A 22,351-nucleotide genomic window follows, 5' to 3' on the forward strand; every position below is an offset into this window, starting at 1 on the left:
TTTGCAGATCACCTTCTCTTTTCCTTTTTCCTGCACCCTGCTGCTTGTAGTTTCAGCTGAGCTGAAAATTGTTCCCTTCCAAGCAAAACTGCTTTGGAGTTTTCAGCAACCATTGACATGGCTTAGATTTCAGAATTCCTGAAGTGAGAAAAAAAATCATAAAAGACCCAAAACGTTGATTTTTCTGTCATCCAAGGTGGATTCTAATTTATATTTCCTGGCTTCAAGCAGAAAGCAAACGTCAAAAGCATCTGTACTCATTGATTTCTACAGCCTCATCTTAGTGTGCCACAGCCAGAGATGATCTTGAAGTCAATGGACAATCATTACAGAAGAGAGAGAAATTAATGGCAGAAGCAAACAAAGCCAATTTGGAAAGATTAAAAAGAAGGGAATTAATTACAAGCAAATTGTATAGAATCTATAGTTTGGAAGGAATCATGCCATATGGTTAATTATAGCATTAATCTAAAGCTCTTTTTTGAAAAGGAAAACAGAGAGATGTTAGTGAGTTTTCCCTCTGAGTGTGAAAATACAAGTCAGTGTGGGGCTTGGTTTGCTTTAGTGTTTAATGTTCAATTTCTTCCACTGATACTTAGCCTTTTTGCATTTTTATTTTATTGATTAAGTAATTATACGATAGGAACACAGACATCTGTTTTCTATTGCTCTATTAAATATGGATGTTTGGGCAAAACACGTGTTTTATTCTATTATAGTTAAAAGGAGCCCAAATAAAGGAATGACAAAGCTGTTAGAAAAGGGTTGAACTCGTGAAGGTCAGAATGATTGCGGACAGGTGAGCACTGCCTCAAAGGTTAGCCATCCATTTTTATTTCAATGACATTTTGTGGCCTTTGAAGTTGCAGGCTGGTTTATACTTAAAAAAAATAAAAAATAAAAAAAGTACACTACCTGGATTTAAAATTGTTTGAGGCAAAAAATATGGAAGACCTTATACTTTCCTATTTTACTTGCATTTTATAGTCTTGTATAACTTCAAAATTTTTCTGAGGTTCAGGGCATCACCAAGACAAGTTATTTGTAGAAAATAAAATCTTTATGCCTCATGATGCATGCCTGAGATTATTCTCCAATTAGGCCTGGTCCTCTGTTCTTTATGGAATGAAATTTGGCCCAAGGGAACAGTAAATTCTTTAAGCTGAGAGAAAATCACTAACTGGTTGGTCAGTTGGGATTGACCAACCTTTAGACAGCTATTCAGTAATTTTTTAATGAAATAGGTAATTATAGTTTATTTCCTAGTAATAAATACTAGATGCTCCTCACAAACATTCTTCATATGGTTGAATTCAAATAGTGCACCAAAGCAAACAGGTCTTTGCATGAAGAACAAACTAAAAGAATTTAGGAAAATATTTCTAAACCCCCTTTCCAATATGGCAAGTCAAAAAGGTAATCTCGCCTATTTAAAGTCATGCTTGAAAAGAGACTGGGGGACAGCATTTAAATACTGGTTTTAGCCAAACCTGGAGTCATAAATCAGCACTTATTTACTAGCTGTTTGACCCTGGACAAGGTACTTAAACTCAGTTTTCTCACAAATAAAACGGAGATCATAATAGTATGTATATCATAAGGTTATCTTGAACATTAAATTAAATAATACGTAAATTGGCTAGCATTGTGCTGGCACACCACAGGTGTGAGCTGTTGTTTTGATTTTCCTTTTAATTGCAATTATGATGAGTGTTTAGTTGCAATTTCTTTTCTAGCTCTGCACTGCTCTAAATTTCTTGAGAAAAGTGTAAGAAAGCATATTAAAGGAAATTGAAGTTTCAGTTTTTTTTTTTTTTTGACTGATTCCAATATAAATGTGAGTGAGAAAGCAAGTATTATCAGTGGTCAAAGATTAGGATTTCATTACTAAAGCTTTCTGGAAGGAGAAAGGGCTTGGTAATGAGCATACCATCTATCCCCACTACCTGTCAATCTTATCTCCTATTATTAAACTCATTTTAACATCTTAGTTTTAGGCCTTACTGCTCCCGGAATACACTCTGGCCTTTGCAGGTTCTATGCTTTATTTGGATGGGTCTCTTGTAATACCCTTAGCCCACTGCATCTTCACCTAAGTCATACACATCCTTTAGAACAGAGTTCAAATGGCTTTTCTCCTTCAAGACTTTCCAACACTCCAAATAGTACCCATTTTTACCCCACTGGTGCTCTGGTAGCAGTTTATGCCAGGAATAAAACACTACTGTGTGTTATAGTTAGTTACTTGTCTTCATGTCTTACCTCTTCTAAAATTCATGAGTTAGTTCCTTAAATCCCCTATCCCCAGTAAAAACTTCCTGCTACTTAGTAGATTAACAGTTGGTTTTTAATAATTTATTTTCAATTAATTGGAAATGAATTTGTATTCTAAAAACAAATAGCTCTGTTTTTATTTTTTTTCAGCTGAAGGAATGTTACTTTAAGGGGAGTATAAAAATATAATCTTGACTGAGTCATCTTGAGTTCCTCACTATAATTTATACTTTATCATCATCTCTTTGGAAATAATACAATGAGTGATAAATTGTCTTATTTGAATCAGGTTAATATTGATTGCCATAGGTTCTACCCATGGCTATATAACTTAGAATGTCACTGGAGCACCTTTATTTAACATAGCACTTTGGCATATTTTAATGTTGAATGGCAAATTTGGCAAAAGAAAAAAAAAATCTTGCATTTCACTGAATATAAGATGCTATCAATTGTAAGATGTATGGCCTTTTCAGAGATATTAAAATGTACAAATGTGTACATCTTACAATTGATGAAGTATGAAATAACGAACTCTTTAATAGTGGTTCATATTAGGATGCTTTTAGTTGCAAGTTACATAAAAAAAAAAAGTTACATAAGACTCAAATAAAAACAGCCATATTGTTGTAGTTGTGTTCCATTGAACAGCTCCACAATGATATCCCATATCCAGATTTTTAAGATATTTTCCATTGGATTGGCTTTTGTCCTCAAGTTTGAGCTGTTTATTTTTTTAACCCCAGGCTCATTTATTTTGCCTTTTTTTTTGTTTTAGTCACTTAGCATTTCACACAATTTCCAAATTCCTACCAAAAAGACACAGTATGATTTTTTCCTAAAAAGACATTATTCATCTCAAGTAAAAATGCAGCTGTGAATTCTATTGGGACCCCAGTTATCTACCTAGAAATGCCTGTTAATGGAATAAAAATTTTAATCTAGTCATAGAAAGGTATTTTAATGTGAATTCTCAACAAAAGTATATGTTACAAAAATATAAAGGAAATTAGAGCATTTCAAAGATTAAAACATTATTTAAATATAGATTCATTTTCTACTGTTACATATTCACTGTAATAAAGACAAGTGTTGCAAAAGTATGCTATTTCTATTAGTCCCAGTTTTCAATTGCTTATGTTTTTAAATGTCCAATCAGAATGTTACCAGTTGAATTTCTTCTATTTACACAATATTTTAATAGATTTTGTACATGAAATGAACTAAAACTTGAGTGCTTGCATAATAATACTTAAGATAATTCCCTGTAAGAGGAATAAGCAACATAATTGTATATAAATTATTCATTTAGTCAGTCACTCAACAGACATTACTGAGCAGCTATTATGCTGAGGTATTCCACAGGATGTTGAATGAATGAGACAGACCTGGTCCCTCTCCTCAGGAGGCTTAGCATCTAGTGGGAGGGTAGAGGCAGTTACTAAAAAAAAAAAAAAAAAAGTGTGTATATAAAAAAACAAAGACAAAAACCATTGCTGTCGAGTTGATTCCTACTCATAGTGACCCTATAGGACAGAGTAGAACTGTCCCGTAGAGTTTCCAAGGAACTCCTGGTGGATTCCAACAGCCAGCCTTTTGGATAGCAGCTATTGCTCTTAAGCACTATGCCACCGGGTTTTCCATATGTGTGTGTATAATATATAAAATATATATAGATCAACTCGACCGCACTGGGCACTGGGTATATTTATATATAATTGCAAATTATGATAAGTGCTAGAGACCAAAGTAAAAGTGTTAAGAAGGAGTTCAGTAGGAGGGGCGCAGGGGAATCTGAGAAAAAGTTTCTGAATTGGAGTTGTACTTGTGGGAGTCATCAAAATCCAAGTTTATTTTAGTGAGAGTGAGAGTTGATAGGTGCTTATTAAATATGTGTAGAACAGAATAGAAGCAAGCGAAAAAATGTGCACAAATACCAAATGCAGATGTTGTTAGGCATCTAGCATCTGGACTGTAGTACTCTGATGTTGTCTTGTTCTAAAACTCTGTGAGTACCATCTTGAAACCGAACCCAGTGCCATTTCCTTAGAAATATGCTTGACAAATTGTAATAAAGATTATTGAACACTTGTAATGAGCCAGGCTTGGACCAGCCCTTTGGATGTATTATCTTAAATGGTCATGATATTTTGGAGTGATATTTTGAGATAGGGTTAGTGGTATACACAGTGAATCACTTCACCATTGTGTGGTTGGCGACGCTGAAGTTTAGAGAGGTTAAATATTTTACCCCAGTTCATATGGACTGTAAGGGCTAGAAGTGGGACAGGAACCCAGCTCCTGTAGATAACACAATCCATGAGCTGCAATAATTACAAAAAAAAAAAGCTTTAATCTGCCATTTTCTTATTTGTGTGTGTACGTGTGTGTGTGTGTGTGTGTGTGAAATACAGCTCAGCTGTCAAGATGTCATCATATGTTACAAAATCGAGGTTTTAATAAAAGGTACTACAAAGGAATCACATGGTTAAAGCTACAGTTAGCAGCTTTAACATAGCTGCAATGTTGAGAATCCAAACACTAGTTCTAAAAGGTGCTATTCTAAAATTATCTTCAAAGAGAGGTCACCTATATAGAATTTTTTTTTCTGATATATATACTTGTGTCTCAGAAAAATGAAATTTTATTTTTCTGAACATAAATAATAAATGCCTATAATAAACAAATGGGTGCATTTCTACTACCAGCTTGGAATTTAGAGCCTGCTGTATTTGAAATCATTGCTGGGTCATTTACCATGATGTAAAGCGTAGAGAAAAATTTTCTGTCCTGAAACACTGATGCTTTTTTGTTTCCTTGTTTTACTTATTCAGTGTTTGCTCATGAGGAGAGACAACCCTAAACCAACACTAGGGAAAAAATGGAAGAAGTGAGGGACATTAGGACAATTTAAGCATCAAAATGATGATAATAACAGGTCATAACCAATAGTATAAAATAATCCAGGAATCCATACTGATAAAAGTAAATTAATTAATACATAAATATATAAAACTCTTCCTTACAGTAGAATGCCAATTTATAAATGTAGTAGGTATTAATAGAGTTAGAAAATCATCATTTGAAAACCACCACAGTAATCATTGTTTCAGGCAAAACTAGTGGGTGTAGGTGATGAGAAACCAAATATTTACATGGTTTCAAAATACCTCTCCCCAAGATACTTATTAATTACAAAGAAAAAATAATTAACTTTAAAGTGGAGAAACCTGGCAAGATACCACCTTAATCAAACAATCAAAGTTACGGCAAAGTAAGGGAAAAATTGACATCATTTGCTTCCTCATATGATGTACTGAGAATGATTGTTCACTTCGGTGGTATTGCTACCAAAAACGCTGAACTTGAATCTGATCATGAGTACCAGAGGCAAACCAAATTTGACAGACATTCTACGTAAGAAATGGCCTGTGCTATTCAAAAAAAAAGACTGAGGAATTGTTCCAGATAAAAGGATAGAATGAGACTACAAAGACATGACAACCAAGTGCAACATGTGACTGGATGGATCTAGACTGGAAAACGTTCTTTTACTTTGAAGAACATTAGTCAGATAATTGGTGAAATTTGAATAAGCTGTGTAGATTAGATAAGAGAACTGCGTCAATATTAATTTCCTAATTTTGTTGTTTGCTTCATAGTTATGTAAGGAAATGTCCTTCCTCTATGAAGTGCATACTGAAGTACTTAGGAGTAAAGGCATATCATGCTGTAATTTATTCCCAAAAGGTCCAGAAAAATATATACACACACATATATATACATACACAGAGAGAAAGATATACGTAGTAAAATGTTAACATTTTATCTTACTTACTTTGGACATGTCACCAAGAGGGACCAATTGCTAGAGAAAAACATCATGCTTGTTAAAACAGAGGCTGGTGAAAAAGAAGGAGACCTTCAATGAGAAGGATTGACACCGTAGTTGCCACAACGACTCAAATATGTCAACAATTGTAAGGATGTGGCAGAACTGGGCAAAGTTTTGTTCTATTATACACAAAGTCGCTACGAGTTAGAGCAGACTTAGCTGCAACTAACAATAACAATATGGATGAAGGGTATTTGGAAATTCTTTGTCCTATTTTTGCAATATTTCTATAAGCCTGTTATTAATAAAAAGTCAAAAAATATTCTGTGATTAAATATGCTTTTGGAAATTTTGTGTCAGGGAATTTATGAAAGTGTTTATGAAGAATCTGAAACTAAGGAAATCTCTCAAGCAAGGAGGCAGATGATAGGCTCAGAGAACATAGTGAGACAAAGTAACAAGGGAGAAAAGGAAGTTCAAAAGCAATTTATATTTTGCTGTTGTTATTTTTGTTTATTTGTTTTTCCATGGTGAAATATGTTAGGTGCTGTCCAGTCAGTTCCAACTCATAGCGACCCTATGTACAACAGAATGAAACACTGTCCTGTCCTGTGCCATCCTCAAAATTGTCGTTATGTTTGAGCCCACTGTTGCAGCCACTGTGTCAATCCATCTCAGAGGGTCTTCCTCTTTTTCGCTACTCTCTACCTTATGAAGCTTGATGTCCTTCTCCAGGTACTAGTCCCTCCTGAAAAGATGTTTAGGTTCAAACAAGCTGGAGGCAAAAACATGGAAAGCAATGTGTCGAAGAGGAAATCAGGAGGACGAGCCTGGATTTTTAATTATAAAGGCAGGCAATGTGGAGCAGTAGATTATAACCTTGCTGGACCCCACTTCCTCATTAATTACTTAAGTGAATTAAGTTGAGTAATATTTGAGTCCCCTTCTGTTTCTAAATATCTATGATTCTGTATCTTTGAAATTACAAATAATAAAAGAATGTGTTTAACATGAAATTTTTCCAATGAAAGTCTCACAAAGCTTTGTGTGTGCATGTGTGTGTCGTTTTACCGTGTTGGCAAGATGATACCGTTTTTATGGAAGATAACGCCTGTGGCCACCTAGCAGCCTTTACCCTTTTTCATGGCAAACAGAGCCCTGATTTCGTAAAGGTGAGGACACAGTAATGGGATATCCCTTAATTTTAGTGAGAGTGGATCATCTCTGAGCCTTACAGGTGACTCATAATTGTGCTAAGAAAATTGTGGGCATCAAAAGCCTCTTTGCCAATGATAGGCCTAAGAGTGGCCATGTGAGCTTCGCCAATGACCATAGGAGAAGTTTGCTGGGACATGGTAACTGTGCATGTTTCTTTTCAGGTAAAAAGACAGAGATTCTGAGTAAGGAAATATTTTCCCCCTACCCTTTATTTTTCCTACCTTGAATATAGCTAAATAATGAATGTGATTGTTAGAGCTGATGCAGCCATTTTATGACCATGAGGTCCATTTTCCCCAAATGGACCCTGTCTCATTCCAACAACTTTCTGCCTCAACCATTCTGTCCTCATTCCCTCCCTGTCCCAGTTACCAGGGACCCCTTGAGATCAATGGCTGAAATGGCCTAGGGACTGGTATGACCCTGGGGAGAAGATGCAGGGCTGCCCTGGTCGGATCACAGTTGTGGTCTGGCCTGGACTGGCAGCCCTGGCCTAAGGCCGAAAAGTCAACATGCTGTGGGTGGGAGATGGAAAAACAGAAAATGCCTGGGTGCTTAATGAAACTGCTTAGTCACTGGACCAAGCCTGAAATTGATTCCTTTCAAAAGTTGTGTAATATAAGCAAATACCTTTATTTTGTAAGCTGTCATTGTTTGGTCACTCTATTTCTTTCAGTCAAAAGCATTCCAGCTGATACAGTTCTCTATTGGCTTCAAAGATTTAAATAAAAAATAATCTTTTCAGATAGAAGAGAGTTGAACTAATTTTCTATCAGAAAAAATATGTTTTAGATAGCTTTTTTTTTTCTGATTATATAAGAATTAGAGGCTTATTACAGATAAGTTACGAGAAAGTTTACAGGGAAAAACAAAGATTTACAACAATGAGAATCATTGTTAACATTTTGGTATATATCCCTACTTTAAGTATACATAAATATATAAAAACTGTATATACATTCACAAAAAACATGCATCTTCTTTGGTAACCTATCTTTTCAGTTAATATAATACAGCCACATCTCTGCATCGATAAATGTAACTCATTCCAATATGCACACACACACACATAGATACACACACACACACGAACAGTTGCTGGTTTCCTTAGGGCAATAACTACTGGGTCAAAGTATGCTATTAAAATTTTTTAATAACATTTTTAAAAAATTTTTTGTAAAATTGTCCTCTAGTAATGTTGTACTCAACTATCAACACAGGGTTCTCTGTTTCCTCACATCCAACTCCTCAGGTAACTTAGTCAACTTTTAAATCATTTTTTTAACCCTTGCTGGCATAAGGAATTTATATGGATGGGGACAAGTTTATCCACCACAGAGCAGATATTTGCTGTCACCACCCCAAAAACTCCACTGAAACTCCATCTTTCAAGGCCTTTATTGGACTTACCATGTGGTCATGATAGATTATATCATGCCTCCTGAGGCTTAATCAACATTGGGCCCCCAGGTCGTCCCTCTTGGTCTGGTCATCCCTCTCCCCCACTGGCCTCGTATGTGGTCCAACTCTCAGCAACCAGGACCAAAGGCCAAATTGCTTACTGCAAAGGGTTTCCACACCTTGAACTAGCAGTCATTTTAAATGAGAGTTTTTATTTTATAATTATTTTTTCTTTTCATTCTCTTTTGTACTGATTATTGATTACAATGACTTGTACATACAAGGAAGCTGCTGAATTTTTGGTTAATTGAGTACAGCCAATTTACTATTTTATAAAACATTAGTTGATTTACTTAGGTTTTTTGTAGTGGACATTCACAACATCTGAAATAATAATTTTGACTCTTCTAATACTCATACAATATTTATTATTATTTGTATTTTCTAGAACATCCAAAAATGTTGAATGATTGTAGTGTTAACAGGAGCTTAGTCTTATTCTAGCCTTTAATAAACATGACTTGAGTATTTCCTTGTTTCTTGGTTTCTGTTAGATTATAATGTCTGGAAATATACCTTTAGTACGAGTTTACTAAGAAATGTATTGGAACTGGATGCTTTTTAATAAGATTATTTTTATAATTAATTAAAAAATATCCTTGATGTTCAATTATCCTTACATTCTTGGAGCAAATCATATTTCTTGGAAGATCTTTTACATGCAGTGCATACTTTAATAAATGAGTATTGGAAGGTTTTGCAATATTTTCATGTATTTTTCTTTCTTTCTTTTTTTTTTTTACCATAGTTCATAAAAGATAAGGCGTGGGAAGAAATGAGTTAATCCTCGATTACCAATTGTCCTAACTTGGGCTTCCCTCCTAACATATCTGGACTGACATTCTCAGAGGAAAAAGTGCTTTAAAATATTTTTAAAGCATGTATTTCTTTCCTACAGAAGTAATATTATTAAAAAAATAGAAAATATAAATAAGACATAAACAAAAACATATGTTCATAAACAGTAGATAACTGTTGGTCAACATTTAGCATTTGTTTCTCATATAATTTCTTTTCTCTTTCTAATATATGTGTATAAAATACTTTAAAAACAGAAAGATTTTCTGTATCCTGCTCCTTAACTTAACAATACAGACCATGAATACCTTTCTATGCCATAAAATATTCAACTACATTTCTCATGGTCTTGGTCTCAGGGTATTTTACTATCTGAATGTATCATACTTTATTTAATCATTTATCTGTTACTGTACATTTATGCAGTTTATAACTTTTCTGTGTTATAAACATTTTAATGATAATCAACTTTGTTAATAACTTAAAAATATTTTAAATAATTATTTACTTATGATATAATTTCTAGAGGTTGAATTGCAAAGTTTGGTAGAGGGTCAGCAAAAGAGAGGAAGACCTTCGACAAGATGGATTGACACAGTGGATGCAACCATGGGCTCAAGCATAACAACCACCGTGAGGATGGCACAGGACCGAGCAGTATTTTCTTCTGTTGTACACAAGGTCATTATGAGTCGGAACTGGCTCAATGGCAGTGATGGCAACGACAAGAACAGGAAGATGCACATTTTTAAGACTTTATATTCTGCCTGCATTAGCTCCCTTTTTCTTCTCTCTAAGGGAAATAGATAAGGCCTCATTATTTTCCTCTTTCCTTTACCTGTCCACGTTACTTCTAATTTGGGGAAAACATCAGAATGCCCAATTTTCTATTTTTCCATACACTCTGATTCTAATTTTCTTCTTCTCTGAGTCTCTTGACCCCTGTCAATAATTCCCTACTCTCTAATTCAGACTCGTGTGGTATCTGCTTGTGTGATGGGGTTAGAGACAGTTTAACACAGGGCTTTTTCAGGTTTGAACATTGTTTTGTTTTCCACAGACTCGTTTGAATGGTTACCTCCTTTAAGAGAGGAACATAGAACAGGGCAGACTGACTAAACTGCTGCATTTATTTTCTACACATAATAACATCACTTAGCAACTTTGACTGACTACTGAAGCAGAACGGAAAAATTACTTAAATCTTGCTTCCCAAATAAAGTGGAAAACAAAGGAGTTATTGTAAAAAGCGCAAAAAGAAAGTTTAGGATTGCTCAAACTGGTAAATCTTCGTAATTTCTCCCACAATGCACAGTTGTAGCCTGACGTTGTTATCAAGGCCATGTTGTTACTAAACACAAAAGGGTTTAAAAAATTCCCATTGTAAAATTCACACATAAGTATTAAAGGATATCTGGAAATAGCAAACTTAATTTTTTTTTTTTTTAAAGGGATTCGAAAGGATTGTTGGAATTTTGAACATCAGACTTCAAGACACAAAGAACCCTGGGTCCTCTATCCTACCCAAGCCAGTCAAGTATAGAGCCCAGAAGATTTAAGTTTTTAATTGGAATTATAGCAAAGATTATCCAAGATGTGGTTAGTTTGCATTATGGAGTTCGGTGCTGGTTTGTAATGCAAATGTACAGTGATCAAGCCATAGCAGGAAGAACACTTCACCACTAATAGAAAAAAACAAAAAAACTTAGTCGTATCTGTGAAAATCATTTGACTCCTGTTTTCAGGAAAAGATTTTTAAAAGTGAATATCTCATTTACTGCAAATACATTACCACAGGGAAGAAAATATTGAGTTTTTCAGAGCTACGGCTACTAACCAAAAGGCGTGCAGTTGGAATCTACCAGCTGCTCCGTGGAAACCCTATGGAGCAGTTCTACTTTGTTCTACAGGGTCCCTTTGAGTCAGAATCGGCTCAAGGGCACCTAACAACCACAACAACGTTCATAAATGAACCATCTAGTGATCAAAGTTACAGACCAAATTATTCAAAGAAATAGGCAATTTTCTTACCTGCCCTTTAACAATGAAAGATGAATCTGCATATCGCTTCAGAATGAAGTTAATCCTTTTGTTTATCCACAGGCTATCACCAATCCCCCTAAAAAAGCCCTACTGTTAATGACTATATGAGAAGACATTTTTATCAGCTGTTTCCCAGTAATGCTGGGAACTAAAGCAATTTATCAACCCACGACTTAACTCTCTTTTTCAAATTCAACAACGTCTTAGCTATGTCTTTCCCCTGACTATAAGTGATTTTTGAGTCTCTATGTCCGAAATATTTCTGCTTAAACTTGACAATAGGAAAAAAGAAGAAAAAACAAAACTTTTATAAGTCAAAGTCATCCTTAAGGTTAAAGTAGATGTGTTCTCAGATGTAAAGCTCAATTTTACCATCGCAGCAATGGAATGGGAGAGAACTAAGAGGTGGATGTCAAATGCTCATTTTAGATGCTGTGGGGGTCAAACACTAAAAAAAATTGGCTTTACTAGGCAAAGAACATTTCTTACGATGAATTGCAAGTCTGTGATAAACCCAACAGCCCAGTGCCGTCGAGTCTTTAATTCACTTCCACAAAGCTTCAGCTTGTTTCGCCAAGATGGAGCTGTGTGACCCCAGGATACTCTCATACCTCGGAATTTGCTTGGTGCTTTAAAATACTCACAGACAGCTTATTTTTCTGAGCACTGCAGGGCACACCATTTCTTAACTACGGCTCCCTGGCAATGGCTATTTACCACTAAAAATAATCTCTCTCTCTCTCTCTATATATATATATTTCCACAGAAACCAGCTATCTTGCCAGAGCCTTAATGCAAAAATGACTTTATGTGACTTTTCAACACTTTCATAAGTGAAACTCCAACATGCAACCTAGATTTGGATGAATTTTGAGAAAATGAAAGAAAATGTGAAGGGCTCCAGGTAACCTCTAGAAAGGGCAGCTAGTTGTACTTTGGCAGGTATAAAATGTTACATTATAGAAGGTCCCCAAACCAAAAGCCAAACCCACTGCCATCGAGTCAATTCTGACTCACAGCGACCCCATAGGGTTTCTAAGGCTGTAATCTCAATGGAAGCGGACTACCACATCTTTCTCTTGCGGAGCCACTGGTGGTTTCGAACCGCTGACCTTTCGGTTAGCAGTCAATCACTTTAACCACTGCTCCACCAAGGCTCCTACAGAAGGTCATTACTTAAAAATAAGTATATTCTGAGAAGCTATACCTATGCTTAGGACTATTGTAAAAAAAAAAAAATGTACGTAGGTAATATGGTGTGTGAAGCATCTACACAGCAAACTTAATCAACATAAAAATTAATCAGATAACTGAGGCCTAGTAGTAGACTTTTTTTTTTTTTGTCCAGATAAACCTGGCAGAGAATTTCCTCAATTACGCTGGAAACAACTTTTTCCCTAAGGTTGATTCTATGACCTCTGGCTTCTTAAGAGTTTACTTGGCTTTACTTATGTCACAGATTTTAGTCTCTAGATTCTGTCTGATACAGATGTGGTTTCATCTTTGGTCACATTCCTGGTCACAGATACTTGTTCCCAACACAGGGATCTACCCTGAGCCCTAGATTCTGAGGTCTGGGGTTGGTTGAGGATTACATTTGTTAAATAGGCAGAAATTCTGGAATGATTACCACTATCCGGCACGATTCTAATTTCCAGCTTCACGTGCCATTAGAGTAACCCTTATGGTTACTGAAATTTAACTATGGCCTGCCTTAGTGACAGTTCCTCTTTGAGCAGGGAGATTTGTAAGTTTTCAAGGCTATGCACTGACATGTTTGGATAACAATAGTTTACACTTTGGAAAGGCCCAAAATTTTGGTTATGGAATGGTAAATCTCTCCCTAGAAACAAATGCAGGAAGAGATGAGGAGGAAGGTTTTCTACAAAGAACTTGCGTTTTCCAGTGTGCAAAGGAAAACCAGGCTCATTACAACCCAGCACAAAGACAAGCTCATTGATCTTAAGTACAGTTGAATTTCTTATTATTTGTACTCTGCCTCCTTGTAACAAACCATCCAATATGCCAGCACTTATATGGTTAAATCTTTCTATACAAACAAAATGCACCCATAGAAATAGGAACAATAGGTTAGTCTTTTTCATATCTAACCCTTACCCCAAATTGTGAGTTTACATTAAAAGACTACACGCCTTCTCACTTTTACTATATGTTTTCTCATTTTTCTCCTGCCTCGTTAAGTATATCCTCAACTTCATTTCTCAGAAAAAACAAAATCTCCTTATTAAAGAACACAAAGATTCTATAAAAGTTTAACACTCTAGCTTTTTTTTTTTTTTTAAATGAAATAGTTCTTACTAGTTTGTGCTGTGTTATTCTTCTTCTTTTAACTTGAATGTTTTGCTTGGCTTGAAGTTTCTCTATTTCTCTTTGCAAAAGGGTGGCCCCAATTGGCCCTCAATACCTTCATTTTAAATCTACTTCTCTGTTCTCTCTCTGTTCAGTTTCCTTGGACTTCTCCTACTGTAAATAACATTGTAGTTGGTAACCTAACAACCATTCTATTACTTTAGAAGCAGAAGTGCAGTTGGAATTAATTAATAAATATAATTGCAATTACACTTACTATAGTAAAATGTACAATCTCAATTGGCCTTCGAGCATTCCATCTACTTGGCCAGTTCAGGAAGATTATGTGACAAAATTGTAGCCAGTATGATATAAGGAGAGAATTTTAAGTAAGCTCTGAGAAAGTTTTCCTTGGTTCTTATGAGAGAACACTTAAAGCTAAACTCTCTACCTCTATCTTTTCTTGAACAAGGGAAGGTATAGCAACTACTGAAAGTTACCCTAAATCAAAGAGGAATCAGCCTCAGCATAAAGACAATGCTATAGTTGGCACAGCTGAGACAGAGAAAAACCCTAGAACCTTGACAGCATTATTTAACCACTGGACCCACCCTAGCTTACACTCAGCTTCCTTATTGCTTAAGATAGCTTGGGTTGGATTTTCTATTACTTGTAACCGGAAGACTCAAGTTGACACACCTACCTCCACATATGACGAGTTAGAACAGTAAAAAAATATTTGGATGATCATGACAATTGGTGAGCCCATGGATAGGTAACAGTAATAAACCAGACAGTAGTCAACCATGAGGTTATAATGATAAGGAATTCATGGGTTCTGTTCTCAAGAAGCAACATTTAAGATGGAAGTGGACAAGAGACACATCAATAATTCTAGTATCTGTTCCTCTAATGATGAACTAGATCCTTAGGAGTCAATCACATCATTGAGCCAAGGGACTTTCTCTTACCAGATGGGACCAAATCAGTCTAGAGGACGCAGCATCACTCATATTTATGAAAGCAAGGGATTCTGGAATAAAAGTATTCATATTAGAGGACAGATCTTCTCAGGAGTCTGGTCCTTTAAATATTCTCAGGAGTCTTCTAGCAGAGATATGGGCTACTTCAGAATAGTTGACATCCTTGGGGCTATCAGACTTATTTTAGTCCTAACATTTTATGACTAAGGTTATTTCTTTATAGATCTGAGCAAAAATTCTTAAAACCTTTAAAATTCAAAGATGGTAATTTTTAGACCATTTGATTAAGATGTACATTTACTCAGCTAACTACTGTTTCTATTTATCTACTTATATGTATGATAATTATACACTCTTACTGAAATAATACAAAACTCTCATCTTACCAAAAATATGGCTTCTTGGTAAACTAGCAATTTCTTTTAAAAATTTATGTTTCTGTATTTTAAACCAAAAGCAACTCGGAATTTCATTTATATAAATAAAAAATCTCATTCTATTTATTCGAGATTTAATGTAGCCCTTAAAACGTATGGTTTCGTGATTTTTTTTTTTCTGTTATATTTGGCTGTTTTTCCATCATCTCAGCAGTGTAAAGATCAGAAATACAAGTACGTTCCTCAACAAATATTTGTTCAGCACCCTTTATACTTAGCTCTTCTTTAACTTGATGAAATACAAATAGTTTAAAATACAAGATATCAAAACAACTTAATTTAAAAGACCAAGAATTCAACCTCAGATAGAAGAGTTTCAACTCTCTAAGGTAATTAAGGCATCTTGCAACTGCAGCGTAAAATTAATTGAAGTTTCAACAAATATTAAGCTATTTTACTGTCCAAATATGCCAGATGGACGCACATTATGAAAAATCTTTAAATGTCTCTGTGAGGAAAAAATAACTTCCTGAGTCCCTATCTACTCTGCAGCTTCCTCTCCTATTAGTTATCCTTTTACATTTGTTTAATTTTGTAATGGATTAAAAGCTAGTGTTGTTAATTTATCTTTCTTTTGTCTCAGGTAACAGGTAATCATAATATTACGAGTTTATATATTTTGCTACACCTTATTTAATTTACATGGGCTGTTAGACATATCAGCATGTTGAAATGCCTTCTTTTCATAATTTTGTCTATGGGAACGCTGTTGTATAAATCGTCTGCACTGGAGGTAGCCATGGGTGAAATGGCCTTTCTTATTAAATGTCACAAGATTTAATGTCACAGTATAATTGGGATGGAAGGATAATTGCACCAAGCTCAACATGTCTTTTTCTGCTAACACATCATTAATCCACAGGAGTGTTATGTTTAATAAAGGCCCCTTTCACATGGAAATCGTTGGCACTTGTTAAAAATTACCCTGTTTCATTGCTCAGTCCTAAAAATTTCTACTGGAATTCACAGCAAGTTTGATTTTCAAGTGAAATTATAATAGAAGGAGTCCACACTAAAAAAAATTCAACATTTATTCTCAAAGCATATTTTTTAAAGGAATTAGAAATGGTCTTATGCTTGAAGCATTAATACATTCTAGCATTACCATACTTTATGTTTAACAAGTGCTTTTAAAGAGTCCCTGGTACAAATGGTTAATGCACTTAGCTGCTAACCAAAAGGTTGGCAGTTCAGGTCCACCCACTGGCAACTCAGAAAAAGTCCTGGCGATCTATTTCTGAAACATCAGCCACTGAAAACCCTATACAGCACAGTTCTACTCTGACACACACGGGACCACCACGAGTTGGAATTGACAGCAACTGGTTGGTTTGGTTAAGTATTTTTAAAGAAAGTATCTCTTCTTAGCTTGGTGATTCTCTCCTCAGTCACCTGTGCACATGTGCACATTCACACACACTCGCACACACTCACATACACTCACACATACATAAACTCCTGGACACACAGCTGTGTGACCTTTACTAGCCTCCCCTGCAGTAACGCAGGGTCATATGACTGAGTTCCGTTTAATGGAATATGGACAGAAGTCATAACCTGTAAAAACTTGCTTCACAGTTCTATATGTGCTTTTTTACTCTCTCTTCATGCAACTGAAGACTCCAAAGCCCAATGCTTGCCAATTATCCACTCTGAACTGTTAGTGAACAAAAAGTAAAATTTAGTGCTAACCTTCCGAGAATGCAGAGCTGACTATAATGCAGTTGGATCATCCTGACCTTCTTCCTTTCTTTTTTTCCTTCTTCCCTTCCTTCCTTCTTCTTTTTTTTTTTTTTTCAGTAGAAAGGGTAAGTCCTATCTATTCAAGAGAGGAAAAAAAAAACTTCTAATGCGCTTGCTCTACCACTGATTTAGTCAATGTACTTGTTTAAGTTATTTAATTTTGTTGGACTTCAAATTCCCAACCATTAACCCAAGGGTACATATCCAAGAAATATAAAATGGACAGCCCATAGAATTTTGGCATCCAAACTCCTCGCCTCCATGCATCCATGTAGAATCTGCGTACTAAATGGTGCATAGTACATAAGAATCTTCATTGTTTTTAAAGGAGTCTGGAGAGAAGAACAAGCATTCTACACCCTTATTCATGAGTCTAGTCCAGGATTCACAATCCTGTCTTTGGTGACATTTACCTGTAAAGAAATCTAACAATCCCACACTGCTATTTCGACAAATTCCTATTTTTCTTATTTTTAAGTTCTTCCTATCCATGGGAATATTTTAAGTTTTCCCCAATCTTGTCTTCTCTAGGCTAAACTAAACCACACCAACCTTTTAAATATTTCCTTACAAATGAGTTTCAAAACTTTAAACAGTTTCCATTTTCTCTCTCTCTCTGTTTTATAAGCCATAGTCACATAATTGTTCATGTGGGTGGAAAATAAACTGAAGCAGAAAAGAAATCCATCCAATCAGCTGTTTATTTAAAAAAAAAAAAGTACTGTTGATAGAGTTCTCTTTTTTTCACAGGTTTTTCAGCTCTAAAGAACAGAATCTGGAGCAGACAAAGTACTCTACGAAAATTGTAATAAATGAGTTTAAGGCAATAATTTTTCATGAACTTAAAGTGTTAAATGTCTATGCATATTTTCTGGACAATTCTTTTGAATTTGATTGTACTAATAGTTACTTTCAAGTCAGCCAGGCACATTCCCCATAGGTTTCTTTCAATTAAGTATATTTGATCAGGCCAGAGCTTGACATGATTGAAAAACTTAGAGTTATGAGACTCATCCAAATCTCTTTTTTGTAATTCCATGAGTGGCAAGAACTCAACACACCCATTTATTAGAAGGACTAAGAAGAGCAAAGTGAGTTTATACAGAGAACTGTGACAACGTAATTTTTAGACAGTTAATCAACTTAGCCTAATAGCTTTTAAAAATATGTTTTAATTTTCTTAAAATGGAGGAACTGGGGAAGGGGAGCTAGCACACAATCTGGGATCCACTACTAGAGCTGTACACTTACCTAATAAATGAATACATAAGCAGTTGTCATCCTCATACCCTTTCTCTATGGCTTATGGGGCTACAGAGACAGATTTCTAGCCACATCCCATCTCAACTATTTATTAACTACATAATTTAATATGTCTTAGTATCAGGATTCTTAATTAACAAACAGAGGATAACATTTAACTTGTTCTGTGGTTCTGGGATTTATATAATATAGACTGGATACAACACCCACCAAAACCAAAAACCCAGTGCCGTCCAGTTGACTCTGACTCATAGCGACCCTATAGGACAGAGGAGAACTGCACTCACCGGGTTTCCAAGGCCGTAAACCTTTACAGGAGCAGACTGACACATCTTTCTCCCTCAGATGCCGACCTTGTGGTTAGCAGCTGAGCACTTTAACCACTGCACCACCGGGTCTCCTTGCATACAGCAAGAGACAGCTAAAAAGATACTCGATAAGTGGAGCAATTATAATATTTCCCCAGTGATTTGAAAATACAGCATAGATTGGTACTTCTTTCCTAACTCTAGGGAGAAACTTTAGAGTCAATACATTCCCTACTTCCACTCAATGCCAAGGCATCAGGTAGATAAAAAGCAGGTTCTTTGCCTAAAAAGGAGAAAAACTCTTGGCCTGTATCCAAGACCTCCGGAGAGTCTAGTGCTTTCTCTTCATTGTAATCTCCACTGTGAGGTGCATCCTTTCATTATATCACACACAACTGTGAGTTCTTGCATGACTATAAACAATAGGAGGAAGAATATATTTGTCCTAGGATCAGATATCATACTTTGTTTTAAGGGTGTAGCTTCAATAGCTCCCTCACTCTTCTTTGTCTCTGCCCTTCCAGGACTTATATAGTTTGCCTGCCTGCTCCTTCCATCTATCTTTGTGGTCATCAAAGGCCTAGCACCAAACTGGTCTACCTGCTCCTATTTGCTATCTTTGTAGGCCACTTTGATCTTCCTTAACTGATAGTATTTTTTTTTAACTTCTTCCTATGCTTACTGAAGGAGCCCTGGTTGCACAGTGGTTAAGCTCTCAGCTGCTAACCGAAAAGTCAGGGGTTGAAACCCATCAGCCACTCCATGGGAGAAAGATATGGCAGCCTGCTTTTGTAAAGATTATAGCCTTGGAAACCCTGTGGGGCAATTCTACTCTGTCCTATAGGGTCACATGAGTCAGAATTGACTCAATGGCAGTGGGTTTTGGTTTAATGCTTACTGACTCTCTCCCTCCCCCAGTCTTGACCTTGGCTATTTACCGTCTTAGATCTATTGCATTTAATAGATCTAATACATAATAATAATGGATCTATCGCATCTAAGATTTTCAGTGTTGGCCTTTTTCGTGCTATTCTGAGTCACTGTTGCTCTGCCCAGTGTGGCACTAGATATGAAATTACTTTAATTGCAGGTGTATAAATGTACAAAGTCTTTCCCCAGGACACAAATGAAGGAAAATTACAGTAATCTACAAAACAACATGGTTATGTGATTTTATGTAAATTTCCTAATAGATGTGATAGTATCAAAACATACAATTGCATATTCAATAACCAATCATACCCTTTGTTTTTGGTATTTAGCCAAGCTTCTGATTCCTCTGAAAGTTCCTACTTCCAGGGGAGCCAATTCTTTCCATATTTGGTAGGGTTTGCAATCAAATATAATAACATGAAGGCAGCTGAGCAGTCATCTTGGCACGCTTGACAGCGGTTCCTTAAAATTTCCCTGTGATTGGGAGCAACCTTTCCTTCACCCAAAAAGGACACAACCACTTAGGAACACAATGCTTGCAGCATATTTGTAATAAGGTGAGGAAAATGATTACTGTAGATTGAGATAACTCAATTAAGTCATAGAAGATTCGAATCATTCAACACTGCAGTAGTTTTTATTCTATAAGGATGTGATTTTTTTTTTTTCTTTTTAAAGACTTCAGTTTGAAGAAATATATTATCTGCTTAATCCTGGGCTATGTGTTTCTCAGTTGTTGCCATCTGCATGAGGCAGTCTTTCGCATTTCACTATAGCAAATCTCCCAGTGAGGGCAATTCAGACTGCAAGAAAAGAGGATTTGATTTAAGGATTTGATCATGGTGACAAAGAGGTAAAGATCACATTTAGAGGCACGAGGCAGTCAAATAAAGACTGGAACAGGGAGGCAGAGAAAGCAGTTCCAACAACTTTCTATTATAGCAAGTAGAAATCTTTAGCAAGCAGCTTTTAGGATCACACATGCAAAGGAAGGGTCTGCCTAATGAGGTTCCTTTCATCTTTACATTTGTGCAATAATGATCAATTCACAAAGAACTCTGCAGTGTTAATCTCATTCAATTCTCACAACAACACATGAATGAGGCTAGAATAGTAAATGCTTTACCTTTTTCACATATGAGGAAACTGACACTTCAAAAAAATCACTCACTTTCCTAATGTTATTACTTTCATTAGCAAGTAATCCAAAACAAGCTAATAAGGGGGCAAAGCCGGCATTTACCTTTGTCCTCTGATCCCTGGACAAGTGTCCTTCCATGCATTAAGCTGTGCGTCTAACTTTGAGATACATAAAGTTGTGAATGGAGGTAGAGAAAATTTAGAAATCACATAAAAGATGGTATCTGCCCAATGCTAATGAAGAACAAGAATTGGTTATCTTCATAGGCGGTATGTACGGTAAATAATTCTTTGTTATAATCCTGATGCCATATGCACTTAAAACTACACTTCTGTGCAAATCTCTATTTGCTGTCTAGAGGAAAGCTAAGGAAGCTCTGCAAACAGGAGATTTTGGGTTGCACCATTTACTTCATCAAGTGTCGTGGTCTCATCCAGATGGATATTATGTACGGCCAAAAAGGAATAATTCTTGTTAAAGAAATATTATTCAAGGGGTGCTGCCTACCTCATCTGACCAATTTTTGTAGCAATTGTCATTTGGGACCACCCAAAAGCTGTCTCTAAAAATGCACTGATCTTTTTTTAACTCAAGATTTTCTAAGACAACAAAAAAAGATTGAGTCGAATTAAACATTACTGGTGGCAGAGTGGACACCCTGGTGGTGTAGTGGTTAAGAGCTATCGCTGCTAACCAAAAGGCCGGCAGTTTGCATCCACCAGGTGCTCCTTGGAAACCATATGGGGCAGCTGTACTCTGTCCTATAGGGTCTCTATGAGTCAGAATCGACTCGATGGCAATAGGTTTGGTTTTCTTTTGGGTGGTGGTTCAGTGGTTAAGAGCTAGGGCTGCTAACCAAAAGGTTGGCAGTTTGAATCCACCGGCTGCTCCTTGGAAACCCTTTGGAGCAGTTCACTTCTGCCCTATAGGGTCACACTATGAGTCAGAATCAACTCGAGGGTAACAGGTTTGTTTTTTTTTTTTTTTAATGAACTGAGAAAGGAGCCCTGGTGGCACACTTGTTAAACGTCTGACTGCTAATCAAAAGGTCAGCGATTCAAACCCACCAGCTGCTCTGTGGGAGAAAAATGTGGCAGTCAGCTTCTGGAAAGATTACAGCATTGGAAACTGTATGGGGGCAGTTCTACTCTGTTCTATAGGCTCGCTATGAGTTGGAATTGACTCGATGGCAATGTGGATGGACTGAGAATTTAACTATATCACTAAAATAGAATCTATAATGAATCACAGATGACATGTAATGTGGCTATGGTAAACATGTAGTATGGCTTGGTAAAGTAGAGGGTCAGTGAAAAAGAGGAAGACCCTCCATGAGGTGGATTGACACAGTGGCTGCAACAATGGGTTCAAGCATAACAACCATTGTGAGGATGGCACAAGACCGGGCAGTGTTTCTTTCTGTTGTCCATAGGGTTGCTATGAGTTGGATCCAATGTGACAACACCTAACAACACCTAACAACAATGTGGCTTTGGTAAAACATTTAACTCATTTTCTCTAGAAATTGTGTAAACCTTTAAATAACTGTAGCTAAGAGAAATGTGTCTCTCCAAGAGTGGTATTAGTATTATGCTTTTATCCTT

This window comes from Loxodonta africana, chromosome 6 (assembly GCF_030014295.1).
Source record: "Loxodonta africana isolate mLoxAfr1 chromosome 6, mLoxAfr1.hap2, whole genome shotgun sequence".
NCBI classification, from domain to species: Eukaryota; Metazoa; Chordata; class Mammalia; order Proboscidea; family Elephantidae; genus Loxodonta; species Loxodonta africana.